The sequence below is a fragment of the Battus philenor genome, unplaced genomic scaffold (genome assembly GCF_028537555.1).
Source record: "Battus philenor isolate CCGP_79_NKW_IND1 unplaced genomic scaffold, ilBatPhil1.0.hap1 SCAF_22, whole genome shotgun sequence".
NCBI classification, from domain to species: domain Eukaryota; kingdom Metazoa; phylum Arthropoda; class Insecta; order Lepidoptera; family Papilionidae; genus Battus; species Battus philenor.
The window spans coordinates 10,186,258-10,201,836 of NW_027181685.1; the positions used below are offsets into that span (position 1 = coordinate 10,186,258).

The 15,579-nt window shown below is 33.8% G+C and overlaps 1 protein-coding gene across 7 annotated transcripts in view; it reads left to right on the forward strand.

The window, feature by feature from the left end:
- Nucleotides 1–15,579, forward strand: part of brat (brain tumor) — a 312,278-nt gene that overhangs the window by 201,737 nt on the left and 94,962 nt on the right. For all 7 annotated transcript variants that reach the window (XM_068767146.1, XM_068767147.1, XM_068767148.1 and 4 more), the window contains one exon: nucleotides 3,768–3,845. The gene's annotated coding sequence lies outside the window, so the exon portion shown is untranslated. The remainder of the gene's footprint in view (nucleotides 1–3,767; nucleotides 3,846–15,579) is intronic.

Consider the following 15,579-nt stretch of genomic DNA (forward strand, 5'->3'; position numbering starts at 1 on the left):
TTTGCTATAAAATTCCGCTATGATTCACTACGTCTTTTGATACGCTAAATAATACGTTATCCCATATAATATAACCGTTTCAAACGTACACAAAAAGAAGCCAAATTTACCTACTATAAGGGACGTTATCCTGGCCAAAAATATCAGAGCACGTTTGGCAACGGTCGGCTCCATTATACAGCGGTCTTAGCCTTGGGCGGAAAAAAAAATAATGACGTGTCGAGACGGCAGCGCCAGGTAGCAACAGCCCGGAACGTGTTCGGTTAGGAATCTACGAAAATTGGCGGGTAGAAAAAAAATAGAAAAAAAACCTCCTGTCTGCGTTTTTCATGTCTATGCTTAAGGGCTGAATAGCTAGACGGCCTTTTGGATCTCTAGATGGAACAAGAAATGTTTTGAAAAGCCCCTTTGTGTTCAGTATACTAACACCACTACACTATTCAATGTCCAAAACAGTCTACGCAAAGTTTTATTAATTAAAAAATCCTTTGTATTCACGCTGTACAAATTATACAGGTAATCGATTATAGGTGTAGAAACTTTATGGGGATAAATGTATAGCTCCTGTAAAAATATTAAAACCTTTTACACCTAATTTCAATCACTCTGTATATAGTATATATAGTGATCACTATGAGATATGCTACATAAATATTTTTTTTTATAAAAGATCGCTTCTGGGCATTTAATAGTTCAAAGTCTACAGGGACAAGATAATAAACAATAATTAAATTAAACATGTAATTATCCGAAATTTAATAACGCTTTTTCACAAATAATAATAATTCTTCTCCTGTCATAATTAAGAATATAAGCTTATGGTTAACGAAACGAGGAAAATATAAATGGATAATTCACAAATAATTTGAATTTATGAGGAGAAATATATACATAAAATAATTTGAATAAGATTGATGTGTTTATTGATTTAGTTAATATTCGTCTAATTCGTCGAAGCTGTTAAATAATAAGATTATTTAAATATAAAAGATCCGAAGACGAGCGAAAGTAACCGAACTGCTCAGTGGACTGTCAAGTTAATGACAGTGAGCAGACCACATACTAATGACCGCTGGAGTCTTAATGTCCTGGAGTATTGACCACGGTCCGTCAAGCACAGCATTGGACATCCGCTTAAAACCCTGACAGATGAGACGAACTTATTACTGACGTCGGATGGAAGACTTTGTATACATGTCGCATTCAACCGGTATTGAGGATTTAATGGAATCAGGCGTTACCTCGCGGAAGTCCATCCTAAGTAAGAAAAGGACCAATAATTAGCCACTTCCGCATATGCAGTGGTAGTCGTGCAATAAAGTGCACCGCCAGCCAGCCCGCTGATAAATGAGTATGCGGCAAACAATGCGAATCACACAACCGCCACCACCACGTGTTTCACCCCTCCACGGGGCATCTTCAGGAGTTATGTTACACCGATTAGTGCCAAACACAGAGTATTGAGCAGGTTTATGTCCATCAGTGATTGTCCTGCTGCTGAATTTATGATGATGCCATCAGAACGAACCGATTTTATTCCCTTATATAGGTTTCACGTTTTCCAATGAATATGATATTCAAACTTGTCAATATAAGGTTAGTAGTATAAAATGATTGGTATATAATGCTATGGACATACGACAAAGATTTACCTTTTCATTAGGGGGGCGAAAGAGTAATGAATAAATAAGGATATAATAGGTCGCCCTGTTTGCATAATAAAACGACAGAAGGTATAACGTTTCATGTTATAAGTAATGTAACCGTCATATTTATTATATAAACAGACCAGCACTTATAACGCATATTAAAATAATTAACGCATTAACCCTTTTAATTATAATAAAATTTTATGTTGCTATAACTTTCATAAGTACACATACGCTACTAGTTTAATATACTTAGGTAAGCATAAATCAGATAAACATATTGAGAGATAATTACATTATATATATGAAAACCTTTCATAAGAATAAATTATAATCAACCGAACATTTACATTCAAACGTCGTCGCGGGGAGACGCCGTTGTCGGCGTTCCGGACGACTAGACGACAATAACAACAGCTAAATTGAACGCAATTATATATATATTCAAGACCACGGAAGATCGCAATCAAACAGGATGTATCCACCAATCCTTTCAGTGTTGCTGGAATGCATTTCTTCTGCCACATTCCAGAATTAGCCAGGCAATAACAACAACACTTGTTTGAAGGTATATTGTGGCGACATTTATAAGCATATAGAGGAAGCATTATTCCTTTGAGTCTATATATTGATTTAAATTGTGATTGTGATTTTTGATATTCAATTTTTTTCAGTTCATTGTTATAAATCTTGGCCGTTAGAGCTCAGTACTTTCTTTAAATTAACACCTTTGGTCTTATGAATGTATACCCGTCGTCGTTTCAACCTATAGATGCCTACTGAAGGCTTAGGTCTTCCCAAAAAATATTTATGGATGGATATACCATAATCGCCACGCTTGGCAGGCGGGTTGGCGATGGCAGTGTGGTATTATGGTATGCAGAGGACACTGCTGCTCAAACTCTGGAAACTTGTTTGTGAGGAGTTGCAATTCTATATAATGAATGCACAAATTATGAATTGTATAAAATTTTATCCCAAGAATCGAACCCGCGACCTAGGATCGCAAACTACAGTATGATCTATATAATCAAGTAAACATGAGTTGTAGCTAATTCCTTCTGTAAAAATGGGTAAGGATTTCATAGAAAGAATATGGAGAATAAAATTGTTTATGGTTTAATATTTCGATAGACAGATGATATTGTTATTATTTGGTTGCGATCTCCATGATCTAGTAGCATAATTTACAACTAAACGTGTTTAGATTTATTAAATCATTATAGAATGTTTTTACAGTCATACTTTTTATGTTTAACAGTAGTTTACCCGGATTACATCGAGTTATTTTTGTGAGTCATTTAGCTTAATTAACTAAAAATCCAGTCAATTACTTTCTAAATATAAAAGCGTACAACTTTGTTAAAAAATCTCATTTAATTTACCCGACTGTCAAATATAATACACTATACAAATTACTTATCCACTTTCTGTATTCCATCCAAAGTTTTTACTTAAGTAGAAAGTTTTGGAAACTTTCCGATCAATCCGTGTCTTTTCTTTGTTCGAATGACAAAACTTTAAATGCTGAAATTGTAACTTTATTAGTTCTGTAACTTTGATTTTGCATCAATAACAGTTTTTTTTGTTTTTAAGTTATAAATATTTGTCTACACAGACGATAATCACGGTTTGAATTCACGATTGATAGTATACAATATAATATAATTTACACTTAATGCATCAATTATATACAATTACCAATGCTCATAAACACGTTTCCGAAGAACGGGCATCAGTGGTCTTTGCTTACTATATATCATACCATCGCCAACTTGTCCGTCAAGCTATTGGCGATTATGGTATATCCCTCTACACAAATCTTTGGCGAAGGCTTATTATCCTGCAGTGGGCGCCTGTAGGCTGTAACGACGAACAATAAAATAAATAAACGTTTAAATTAATTTATTTAGCACACAAAACTTTTGGGCAGTCCAAGACCGATCATCGCAGTTATCTTTGGTAAAGACTTATCCGATGTGAATTAGTTGTTGTTAAATGAATTAGTTACAGTTTTAATCAAATTTATCGCATTTTTTGTATCTTTAATATGTATAAATATAAAAAGTTAAACTTTTCGTATAAAATTTCTTCATATTTCATTTATCTTTGTTACAGAATATTGCACTGAGTTCGCGGAAGGACGAGGCACGCCGGCCGACCATGAATTAGATATCGCTCCAACGATATCGAAACGTAAGTACGTCGGCTTAAGATACATTTTGCTTTGTCAATATATAATATACAAATTGTTCTTTTTCTTTTAAATTTTAAGGTAGCTTAAATGATAACAGAATTAACCTCTCAGCTGGTACCGAATGGAAATTAAATATAGAACACAGATTTTTGTTTTTACTTTTAATGCGGTCTAACAAGCCAGCACGAACAGGTACTAAAAAGACAGAGAAAGCAAATCTCACTCTCTATCTACAAATGATACTCTTCTTGAGGGAATTTTTCCAACGGAACATCACCAGACTGATGATAAAAGACAAAATTATTGTTATGTATAGTTATATCGATTAAAAAAACTTTATCGACGCTGAAAAAAATCTAAAGTAACGTGTCAGCTTTAGAATAAACAAAGAAATAATTTCCAGTGTACGTTTTTAATGTAACAGATTTTTATAAATAGCTATCCACTAGATTATAGTTACCAATGAAAGAGAGGATTTCTATTTCATTCACCATTTCCCCTGTTCGCATGATATCGAATTTGTATCAAAAATGTATTTTCTTGAATCGTTTAATCAAAAATAGTCATTAATATCATTCAGTAAGACTTAAATTCGTAGTAAGATGGCTACAAATATTCAAGGGCACAAAGATCCGAAGTAAGGTCACACTAGGACTTTTGAAGGGCTCGGAAAGACAATGGATAGATAGGGAATTTTTTTTATCGACGACTAGTCGACGGAAAGGGGATACGCTAGTAGAATTAATATTATTTCTAAAGCTAAGAACCTTGACTTTTGATGATAATATATGAGCTCTTATAGACGGACTTGAAATCGTGGTTATAATATTATCAAAATTAAGACCATAAAGTTGAAGTAAAAAATTAATTTGGTTCTAAGAAATATGCAAATGCTTGTAACTTTCAGTGATATTAAACGTCTTTATATATTAATATAACGAAGTGTAATGGGTTTGTTACCGTCTGTTATACACTTCTCGTCCTACGAAAAGTAAGATACAAAATCACAAATAGATCTATTGTAATTATAATACGTCCTCTGTTTGACATAAGCTTCCCCAACATATGTCCAATAGAACCGGTTGGAAACCATTTCCTCTCCAGAACTATAAGGCCTATCGTTCCTCTCCGCATCTCTGCCTTTCTTTCTTCTGACCTTGAAGGCTTACCTTACCTTACCAATGAGGCTTAGTATAACAAACAACGTTTCTGTACCGTAAGTCTTCAATGTGTTTAAATATAATTATTTAACTTTAAGTTGGATGAAAATCGATTGATCATTTGCCCATCTCCCAGTAATTTCCAGTGCCCTACGGACAAAGTGTTACGTATATAACTTAAACAGAAATAAATATTATTACGCGTATAAAACATGCATTTGGTTATGGTTTTACCATAACATCGAGAATAAGTTACAACATAAGATGTGACTAGCCCGGCGGGGGAAAACTTTAAACAAAATACTCGGCGCTCGCAAATAGGGTTCTTCCTTAACTAGATATCTGTAGGTCACGTAGGTTACGGGTAAATTGATCCGGACACTTTGTTCAACTGAATTTGGAATGATAGATTCATTCATACACTTTTTTCTTCACTTCGTTCTAGATGACTACTGGTAACAATTTCTTCTATAATAATTTAACTTATATTTTATTCTATCTTCTATCTATTTCGCTCCTATTGTATCTGTAACTTTGTAGAATTCATTCTGAAGGTGTAGATTATGACTGAAAAAGTTGACAAAAAGAGTTCAGAAGGTAGAAATAAAATTCGCAAGCGAGTCTAAAAATGGACTTCGTGACCAAAATAACCGATGGATGACTAATCAACGGAAAAACACTAACAACCTTCATTTTAGAAGATAAAGAATGATGCTCTTAATGGCAAACGTGAAATAGTAACATCTTTTCCAGTCATGATCAACATTTTCAAGTTTTCTGCAAAGAAGACTGAGATACTTGGAGGTTGGTACCATTGTCAGATGATTAACACGGCACCTTATAAGTCTTCTCCAATGTCTTTCACCTAATATAATCGCTTTTTGTGCTCATTGGATGGAAAAAGGCTCATGTAGTCTCTCACGTTCAAAACTTTATTCGACTCAGTTACTTCACAGAGCATCAGCTTTATCTATCTTAGAAATTGGTAGCCTTCTATTATAATGAAACTGATAATGTAAATTAACATAAGTTGACAATCACAAAAATATAGCGCCAGCCAAATCACGTTGATAAACCGTCAGTATTGAATAACCAGGTAAATTGAAGAAGAAAGTCTATTATTAGCTCTAAAACGAGCGATTAGCTCTAAATAGCTCACTTGGATGTCAACTGGCATTATAAAAAGAAGAACCGAACCTTAGTCTTTTATCATCATCATCAGAACCTCAGCCTTTAGCACGTCCATTGCTGAATATGGTCTCTTCTTTTTTGGAGAAGATTTCCAATAAGACACCACTGTTTCATTAAGCAGCTTGAAAATTCTGACTATTTTAACAAGGTCATCGGTTCACCAACTGGATGGACGAACTACTGTGCGTGTCCCTATTCGTGTTCTTCATTCCTGTACCTTAACCAGACATCTTTTGTTCACCCCAAAAAGTTTATTCTAACCATGTACGCGTAACTAGTTAGTAAATTAGTTTTGCGCGTCGAACAAGAATTTTCAATTCCTAAAGGCCATTGTTCCAGCAAAATTTAACATTAATAATTATTATTCAAACAAAACGATGGGGTTTCGATATTTACGTAGGCCGTGATTGTACAATTAATACATTGAATTGAGCTGCCACAGAACTTTGTGCTTTATATTCATCACAGTAAAATTCATTATGTGACGGCGAAAGTGTTCACAGAGCCTCTGCGGTACAAAGCGGTTTCGGTCCCTTAGAATTCTGGTTAAAGTTGCGACGTTTTTCTGTTTACATGTGGAGTGTTATCTTTATGTTACGAGCACCCAGTAGCTTTTGTGACGCGGTTCTATAATAATGTACATTAATGTAATGTCTTTTTAAGAAAATTAATATTTAGAAATTTTACTCCTTTCATCGTATTCCTCAATGCTGAGAGACGTGAGACCGCTCGGTTTTGATACTTTCTTGGATACCTTTCTTCTTTTAACGTTTTTCTTTTCTATTTGGGATATAATAATTATTTACATACTTCGACAAAATGTTTGTTGTGTAATCTGTTTTCTTCAGTTGGTTTTTCCTCGTGGTCTTTTTCTTACAAACTTTCTAAAACCGACCAAATTCTTGATATTACTTACATCGCGAGTGTTGCGAGAGACTAGGACATCAATAATAATTAACAGGAATGAAAAGGGACAGGGATAGATCGGAGGTTCTCGACTTCTATAGATAATATGCCACAAAGTATTCACAGATAGTAGTTGTTTATCATTTCAAATCTTTGAGCTAGTTTGTAGGTAGTTTTAATTAGCTATAATTCTTTATTGAGTATAATATGAAGTCAATTAGCGCGGAAAACGCTGATTCGATCTGACAAATCTATTTCATGAATTAGCAGAGAACAATAAAGCATAAAATAAATAAACAAAAACTGTATTATCCTGATAAAAGCGTTTAATCGCTGGAAACATTAATTTCAACGCAACTAAATCAAACTAAATAAAACGGAATGACTCCGTCGGCTTAATAATCGTGTAACACGGGGTTAATTCATTAAAAATGGACCCGCCGAGTTGTAAACTATTGCGCATTTAGCTCGCAAACTGTCGAACTTCGCCGCGACTCATTACGCATTTAGCGGGCGCGGGATGAATATTTGAATCCGCTCTACTCCCGCACTGGGAAATTGCCATATTGTACACCATGAGCTGCAAACTACGTTGCCAGGAGATATGTGACGACTGTCATATGGATTCAAGGTCACTACACAGAGAGAGATTCAACGGACGAATGACGAAAGCTTCCATCAAGGCTAAACTACACTGTTTTATCTTTATTTTTTAATATTTTTAATATGTAATATACTGTTTTATATTGTTTGACAATTTGGTGAAAAGATGCAGTATGTAGACCACTTTTAACCGGTCCTATTGGAAATTTCCAAGGGATATTCAGCAGTGGATGTCTTGCGGATAAAATGTTCGTATTGATACTGTTTTGTAAATCGTATACCGGATCTACACCATTATTTGCGTGAATTAAAAAAAAATTGACCTTAAACTCACCATACTGGGCATACCGTATATTTTAACTGGCGATTTTTAATTTCTCAGAAATCATGCGGCTGTATTGCAGTCTAGGTGTATTTGCACTTTTCACGACAGTACATTCTGTCATCGTTGCTATTGTAGCCAAAACTGAATTTACGTTAAACATAACATCTTCCTTCAAAACTCTGAGCGATTACAGTTGTGTGTTGAGTAATAACTCTTGCAGCTTCTTATAAACTACAAAATATTTGTACACTACGACCTTATGATCCAAAGAACCCAGAGTTGTAAAGATGTTGTCCTCTAATCCTATCTATTATTGGCAATTCAAGAATTTTTAGTTCACTTTTTTCAATAATTTTAAAAATAATACATAGTGTAATGTTAATAAAGCAAAAAATGCATAATTTCAATTACTTTATACTGAAACTAATTATTATTTACTATCTGTAACTGCAGACTTTGTACTTCCATAAGGTAGACTAGTCGCAAAGTGATCAGTTTATACAAAATGTTTGGAAATAGGCGTAAAAGCGTAAAAGCTTTAAAGCTTTTTAATGATTAGAGCTATACATTCATCCTTTACTTTTATACGATTGCGTAGAGTAGTTTTAAATAAACATTCCTTATGTATTAGAATTCTACCTTCTAGATTTAATTTTTTTTACGTAATGCTTTCGCTAGTAAATATAATTGTTATTACTCCATAGAGAACCCATCAAGCATAAAAATATTTTACCTCTCGTCAGAACATATGGAAGGGAAAATAAATGATACAAACATCTGACGTTGAAATTGTAAAATTTTACGACTACGTGATTAGATGTGTTTGTGATTGAAACACGTCTCAAAACGCATAAACAGCATTTAGTTGTCACCTTCAAGAGGTTTTAATAAGAAACGCAATGCGTAATTACAATAATTTTAGACACCTAAATGTCAGGTTTAAAATCACCACAGTGATTGTAATAAATATCCAAAGATGAAACGGTTCGTCTTTATGGATATTATTTCTAGAAACATCCATGCAACCGTCATTCGCGGACGTATCTTCAGTTATCTTCTCGTCCTTTTTGTGACTTCTTCGGTTTATACGCTCCTTTACACTATCCATTTTCGTATTATATCCTTTTTTGGTTTTTCCTTTCACTCATGACATTAGAAATCATTTCTTTCTAAGATGAGATTTATTTATTCAACTGGTACTTTTAACAGAACTCTTTTTGATCGTTATTCATTTTTTATCTATTTTATTTTCACCTTCACTCTTATTGGCATTGTTGTGGAGAAGAAGCAGGAAGAAACTACACAACAATACATATTGTAAGCAAACGTTTAACAATACTGACTTATGTACTTACATTTTCTTTTAGTTATAACTTAAATGCAAACAATATGTTCAAGCGACATCATTGCCAATGATTTCAAAGATATACTTTATAAGTGTAGGAAGTTACAGATATGACTACTCATTCTCATTAGTAGACATATTATTACAATAAATCGTTGTAGAATAAATTACAAAAATTTGATGCATCGATAATTAATTCCAATTTACATTACCGCGGTAATAGGTGCTTTATCATTAAGGTATAGAATATGTAAATGAATTTATCGCCAACATTAACGATAGGAATGAAAGTCAATAAGGACAATGAAAAGTCGATGCAAATTTGTATTAATTTCTCGTAATTGTTAATAGTTATTTAATAGTCTATTAATTAATTGATAACTGTAAGCGAACGGTCGGCGGGTCGTTTAAAGTTAACATTGTAAATAAAACGGTTTAATTAATCTGTAATTAACTGGCGATGTAGCGGCAAATGTTATTTATAACGCAACGCGAGGAAATGCGGGGGCCAAGGCGGCTTCCATAGTAACACCTCTACTATGATTTATTTCAGTTATTAATGTATTTGCCTCACTTGAGAAACAATTTGTTATTTGTGACAACCGATAAATGGCTGACGAAATTATTTAATTCACCACACTTTTAAAGCTCATAAACTTAAACATACAAAAAACATTCCAAAAAATAGTTAGAATATTTAATTAAAAGTTGGACGGACGAACTCGTCAATTTTTTTTTTCTTTCAAAAAATTGTGCGGTGTGTGTCCAGCACAGGACAGCTTACGACTGAAATGATGATGATATTTATCTATTTATATATATCAATACGAAGTCATTAGATTTATTCAATTCGTTTGTATTAAAACCAAATTTAATGTTTTATATTTTTCTCGTTTATTTTTGAATATGTTTTTATAGTATGCCTTATGGTTGTGTCACAATATATATTTTTATAATGTTTTGTTTGTCCGCAAAAACGTCAAACATTATTTAAAATGTAGCGAAAGATATAAATTAAAAATAAGCGGTACGCTCGTAGTTTTCATGTAAATGATGTGTATAATAAAAATCCACAAACAATTTCAGATCTGCCACCAGAGAAGTTTAAAATCGGTATTAAAAATATTATTGAAAAACATTATTTTACCCCGAGTACTATACTGATGTTAATGTATAGAATTAGATGTTGTTGATGCTCCCTCTGTAAACTAATTATTCGGTCAAGCACTCTTTACAAAACTGTAATGTACATGTAAAGAGCAATTGTTACGTTTCTCGGCAGCTTTTCTCAACAGAACTGCCTTCCGAGCCGGTGGTAGCTTCCTGTAGGAACAACTACGTCTATTTTTTTTATTAAAGAATGTTTTGATTTTATGCACGTCAAGTATTAGTTACTTCCTCAAGTGTGAGTGGTAGAAAGATGGAGGTAGGTAAACAAACGTCAAGCCGTCTTTTTTTAAATATCACGTGTGCGTCTTGTGAATCGTGCCTTTCCCGATTACATACCTTATAATAAATTTGTACGTTCAATTTAAATTTGGAATATCGCCGGTATATATGTAAATTGGAAATCATTTTAAAGTTTACCGGTCTTTGAAAGGATTCCAGATGAAAATATGAAACGGACATATTCGCCCCCTATTCACCGTGCGCGAACATTTTTAAATTGTATGGTTTAAACATCTGCATATTTCATATTCAGCCCTCGACGCTTCTAGTTTTTTCTAATTAGCTTTTAATTTTTTTTTTCAAGAGGAATAAATCTCTTGCATTTAAAATGAATGGATATTTGCATTACTTCCCGGGGATTTTATGCCGGGTTAATTTCATTTTACTGTTTAATTTTTTTTTTCGTTACTGTTCTGGACAATACTGAAATGTATTATATGTTTTATAATGGTTTAAAGCAGAGTTCCCCAAAATTTTTATGTGTCGTAGACTCCTTGCCATGTTTTTCCGTGTTGGGTAGACCCCCTACATACCTGATATTGACTTCCTGTAAATTTATTGTATTTATAGAGTGACGAATTGAACAAGTCAGTGCAAGGTAAAGGTAGCGAAGCTCTGAGACTGCGACTCTCAGGTTTTTACAAGTTCAAAATGTATTGCGACCACAAAGCGAATACCAACATCCTACAACTTACACAATTTTATAAACATTAATAATAATTTTTTTTTACTTCATAGGTACTTTTATAAATAATGTAAATGTTTTGATATTATAAGATAGTACTATCGGTGTATGTGTTGAGATCCACTATCGTGGACCCCCACTTTCATTTCATGGACACCTAAATTTTTTTTCGCTGACGTAGACCCCTTTCAGGTTGTCATAGACCCCTAGGGGTCGATTTAGACCACTTTGGGAATCACTGGTTTAAAGTTATGAACAACGTTCAAGAATATCACATGTGCATATAAGACTACGTGGCATAAGTGGGTCTCCACCAAGTGGGCCGATGATATTGCTGAAGTCGCTGGATGAACGCAGTGCAAGACCGGTCGTCGTGGCAACCTTTAGAGGAAGTCTGGGCCTTGCAGTGGTCATCTATCGGCTGATATGACGATATAAAACTTGTTTTTTTTTTTTACAGTTTGCTTTTGGACTTGAATGATGAGCTGTATTCTTAACCTTACATATTGTAACAAGGGTAATGTCTTTTGTAATTTCGAGGTCTAGCACTATACACGTATATCAGCGATATCCGATATCAGATAAAAATACCCGCATTTTAATATGACACGACAAAAATAATTATGTTTTTATATGTTGTTGTTTAATTACCCAACATAGTAATAATGAAAATAAAGTAATGAAAAACTTATAGGTTTTTGCTGGCAAATAAGCTGTACATTCATAGCTTTAAATGTACTAAAAATATAATTCTACATTGTCAAGCCATTATCTCAACCTGTCTTAGTATTTATGTAAATAGCTTCCTGAAATACCCACCAATGATCTTAAAAAATTGTTATTTTAAGTAAATGTATGAATATATAATTTACTGTCGATTTTTGTAGATAAAAGTAAGTATTTAAAGCATCGTTCATCTTGAGATATAGTTAATTTTAGAGTAGCTAAGTTTTTAGACGCGGTTCCTTTACAACCTATCCGACATAAACCAGATGTTATAGACGGAACGTCTTTTTTTTTTTAGTTACACAGTCGGCCTTTTCTTTTATTGCCCTAAAATAAACTTGAAACGTAACGTAGATTTTTTTGTTTATGCTTACATAGATAAAAGCGACGAGAGCCGGCATATGAGCGGCTCTAAATTCCAGCACTAATAAATATTATGCGTGCTAAGAAATTACATAACTGCTTTTTATTGTCACACCCACTGCAGACCATAGGTCTCTTCCCAAAAATCACCTTGATGACCAGTCATGTGCTGCCTCCATCCAATGACATTCCACAATCTTAACTTTGTTGCCGGTCCACTTAATTGTGTGTCTACCCACGCTACGCCTACTGGCTAGCGGGTCGTCACATAAGAACTTTTCGGTCCTAACAACCCACGTTAATTTGTTTAAATACCGACATAATCACTTTCACTAATGTAACAACTGATCGAAACTTATTTTCATTTTTTGACCCTCGAATCCATTTACTGAATCAAAGACGCAGTCTCTTAAGACCCTAAGTTCCTAATCACTTCATGAAGATTAGTGGTAGAAGACACCAAAGCGCAAAGAACAGATAGACGCTGGGGTCTAAAGGTTCTTGGGTTAAGACCACAGACTGAGACGGAAGACGCTGACTGCAAACAGCTTCCAACCGGTCATATTGTTGACATTCTATAGTTAAAGATATGATCAGTCCATAAAGCGTACACCTTCAAAACATGTGAGCAGGGTGTCTTCGAATTGGAAGTCCAAAAAGTCGCAGTGATCGCCCATCTCAGACACGGTAATGCTACGAGTAACGACAGAACAGTGTAAATCCGTGACAGTAAACTAAAAAAGCCAATTATATATTATACATTTTACTAACATCACGATAACTATCCAAAATATCCAAAAAGGAAACTTGGTCTCTTCAAATATTTTAAGCCATTAACTAGACCTTTACATTTTCGTGTACAAAACTCAGTTGAAATGGTATTCAATCGCTCGCAAATACAGTTAGCGTACAAACCTTAATGTGAATTTTTTTTATCCAATAGTTCTTTATTAAGAGCGTTCCATTCACAGCCACTGTACCGTCTGTCTGCGCGGTTTCCGATTCGTACGCAATGTACCATAAGTGGAGTCAAAGCTACTGCTTCCATGTGAATTGCTTTCAACGGGACAGTCCCAAAAAAGTACGACAGAATAAAATAGCTAGCATTGAAACATTTTATATCCAGATATATATATATATTAAATTCTTATTAATCAAAACTTATTGATAACATATAAATTCTAAATAATTACAGCCTCTAAACAGAATACGAATATTAAATTCGACTGGAACCTTATTAGTACGCAGTTACAATTCATTTTAAACCACTAGTCTATTTCATATAAAAATTAAAAACAAAAAATTATCTTAACGAAATATTAGATAATAATTATTTTGAAAAAAAAACAGTTTGTTAAATAATTATAACACAATAGGGCCTCCCACCGACTTATTAACGATATTTGTGCCTGTAATTGAGTATATCGTTCATGTTAGGTTTTCGGCGGGAAAATTTCGTGATTCGTATTGTCATAACGAAATAAGACAGGTGGTTTGAAATGCAAATACAGCCTTAATCAATACAGAAATAAGATTTAGAGTTGTGTGTGCTCATTAAATTATCCTAGAACCCTTTGTTATGATTATGTTTTGTTAAAAGGAGGCATTATATGGGATCTGTTAATTGGGTGACTGTACTAACGTATACAGGGTGTATATCATTGTATAAGCTTATATACACTGATATACATTTTATATAACTTTTACATTTATTTCCATTCACTTTATATGAAGTCAACATTATGAGGGTACATTAATTTTTTCTTAAATGCGACAGGCTAATAATTTCTAGCATCTCAGTCTGCAACAATTATTAATTTTAATTTGTAGTAATCCAAATTTTGAAAACGGTTTTTTACGTAATCCATTATTTTTGAAATCACTGGTTTTTAAATAGCTTGGTACCACATATTAATTGACAGCAAATAATCTATTAATTCACCCCTCGAAAACTTTTACACCTATAACGAAACATCCTGTACAATGGAGTGGTACAGAACTTCAAGACTCTTGAGTCATTTATAAACGCAATGCGCTTAGAATCAAAACTACTTTTATTGTTTTATTGGGTGAGACGTGTTACCATACCCTATTGTTGTTGCACGCTCTACTTATTACAATACGATGCTATACAGCGTATTAAATATTATTTATGCGCCAAAATTTAAATTTTTTTATAAAAATAGTGACAGACGTATGATAAATACAAGAAATATAAATAAACTCGCAACGCCTAAATTTCGGGTTTGGGTGTACGCATATATAATTAAGTTTCATAATACATGTTAGACCTCCTTTTTTAGTTTAAAATTATAATAATAAAACATTTAAGAGTTTTTAGTGGATCATCATTGTTTATTTTCTCATTTTACATGCTTGATATTATAATGTATATACATATACAATTTTTACACTTAATTCAAAAAGAGCAACTGTTGAGTTTCAAGCTAGCTCTTCGCAGAAGATCAGGATTCATCCGGTTGCAGCTTATTTCTAATAATGTTAAAATATTACACGATTTCAGTAAGTGCGTATAAATGAGCCACTTGAATAAAGACATTCCTAATTTAATTTGAAATCACTCATCGTCAGTTAAAAACACGTGATCAAACAATTCTACCGCCAAGGACTGCAGTTACCTAAGAAGTTTCAACTTTGATGTTTGCAGTACTTAACACCGCATATCGAGTTCACTTCTTATTATTCTTAGTTGATTGACGCCCACTGCAAGGCGTTGGCCTCACCCAAAGATCGCCACGATGCCAGGATTTGCATTGTCGGCATCCAGAAATTTTAGCTATGTCTTGTGGGAATTTACCCACATCGCGTTTACCTGCTTGCGGTCACCACCCAAAAACCTGTCGGCCCCAACCTTCATCGTTTCCAAGAGCGATGTTCCCCTCCCACTGCCTCTTCAGATAACCAATTCTTCGAGCCAAAAAACTAAGCATAGGTTATCTCCATTGCTCTCTAAGTGACC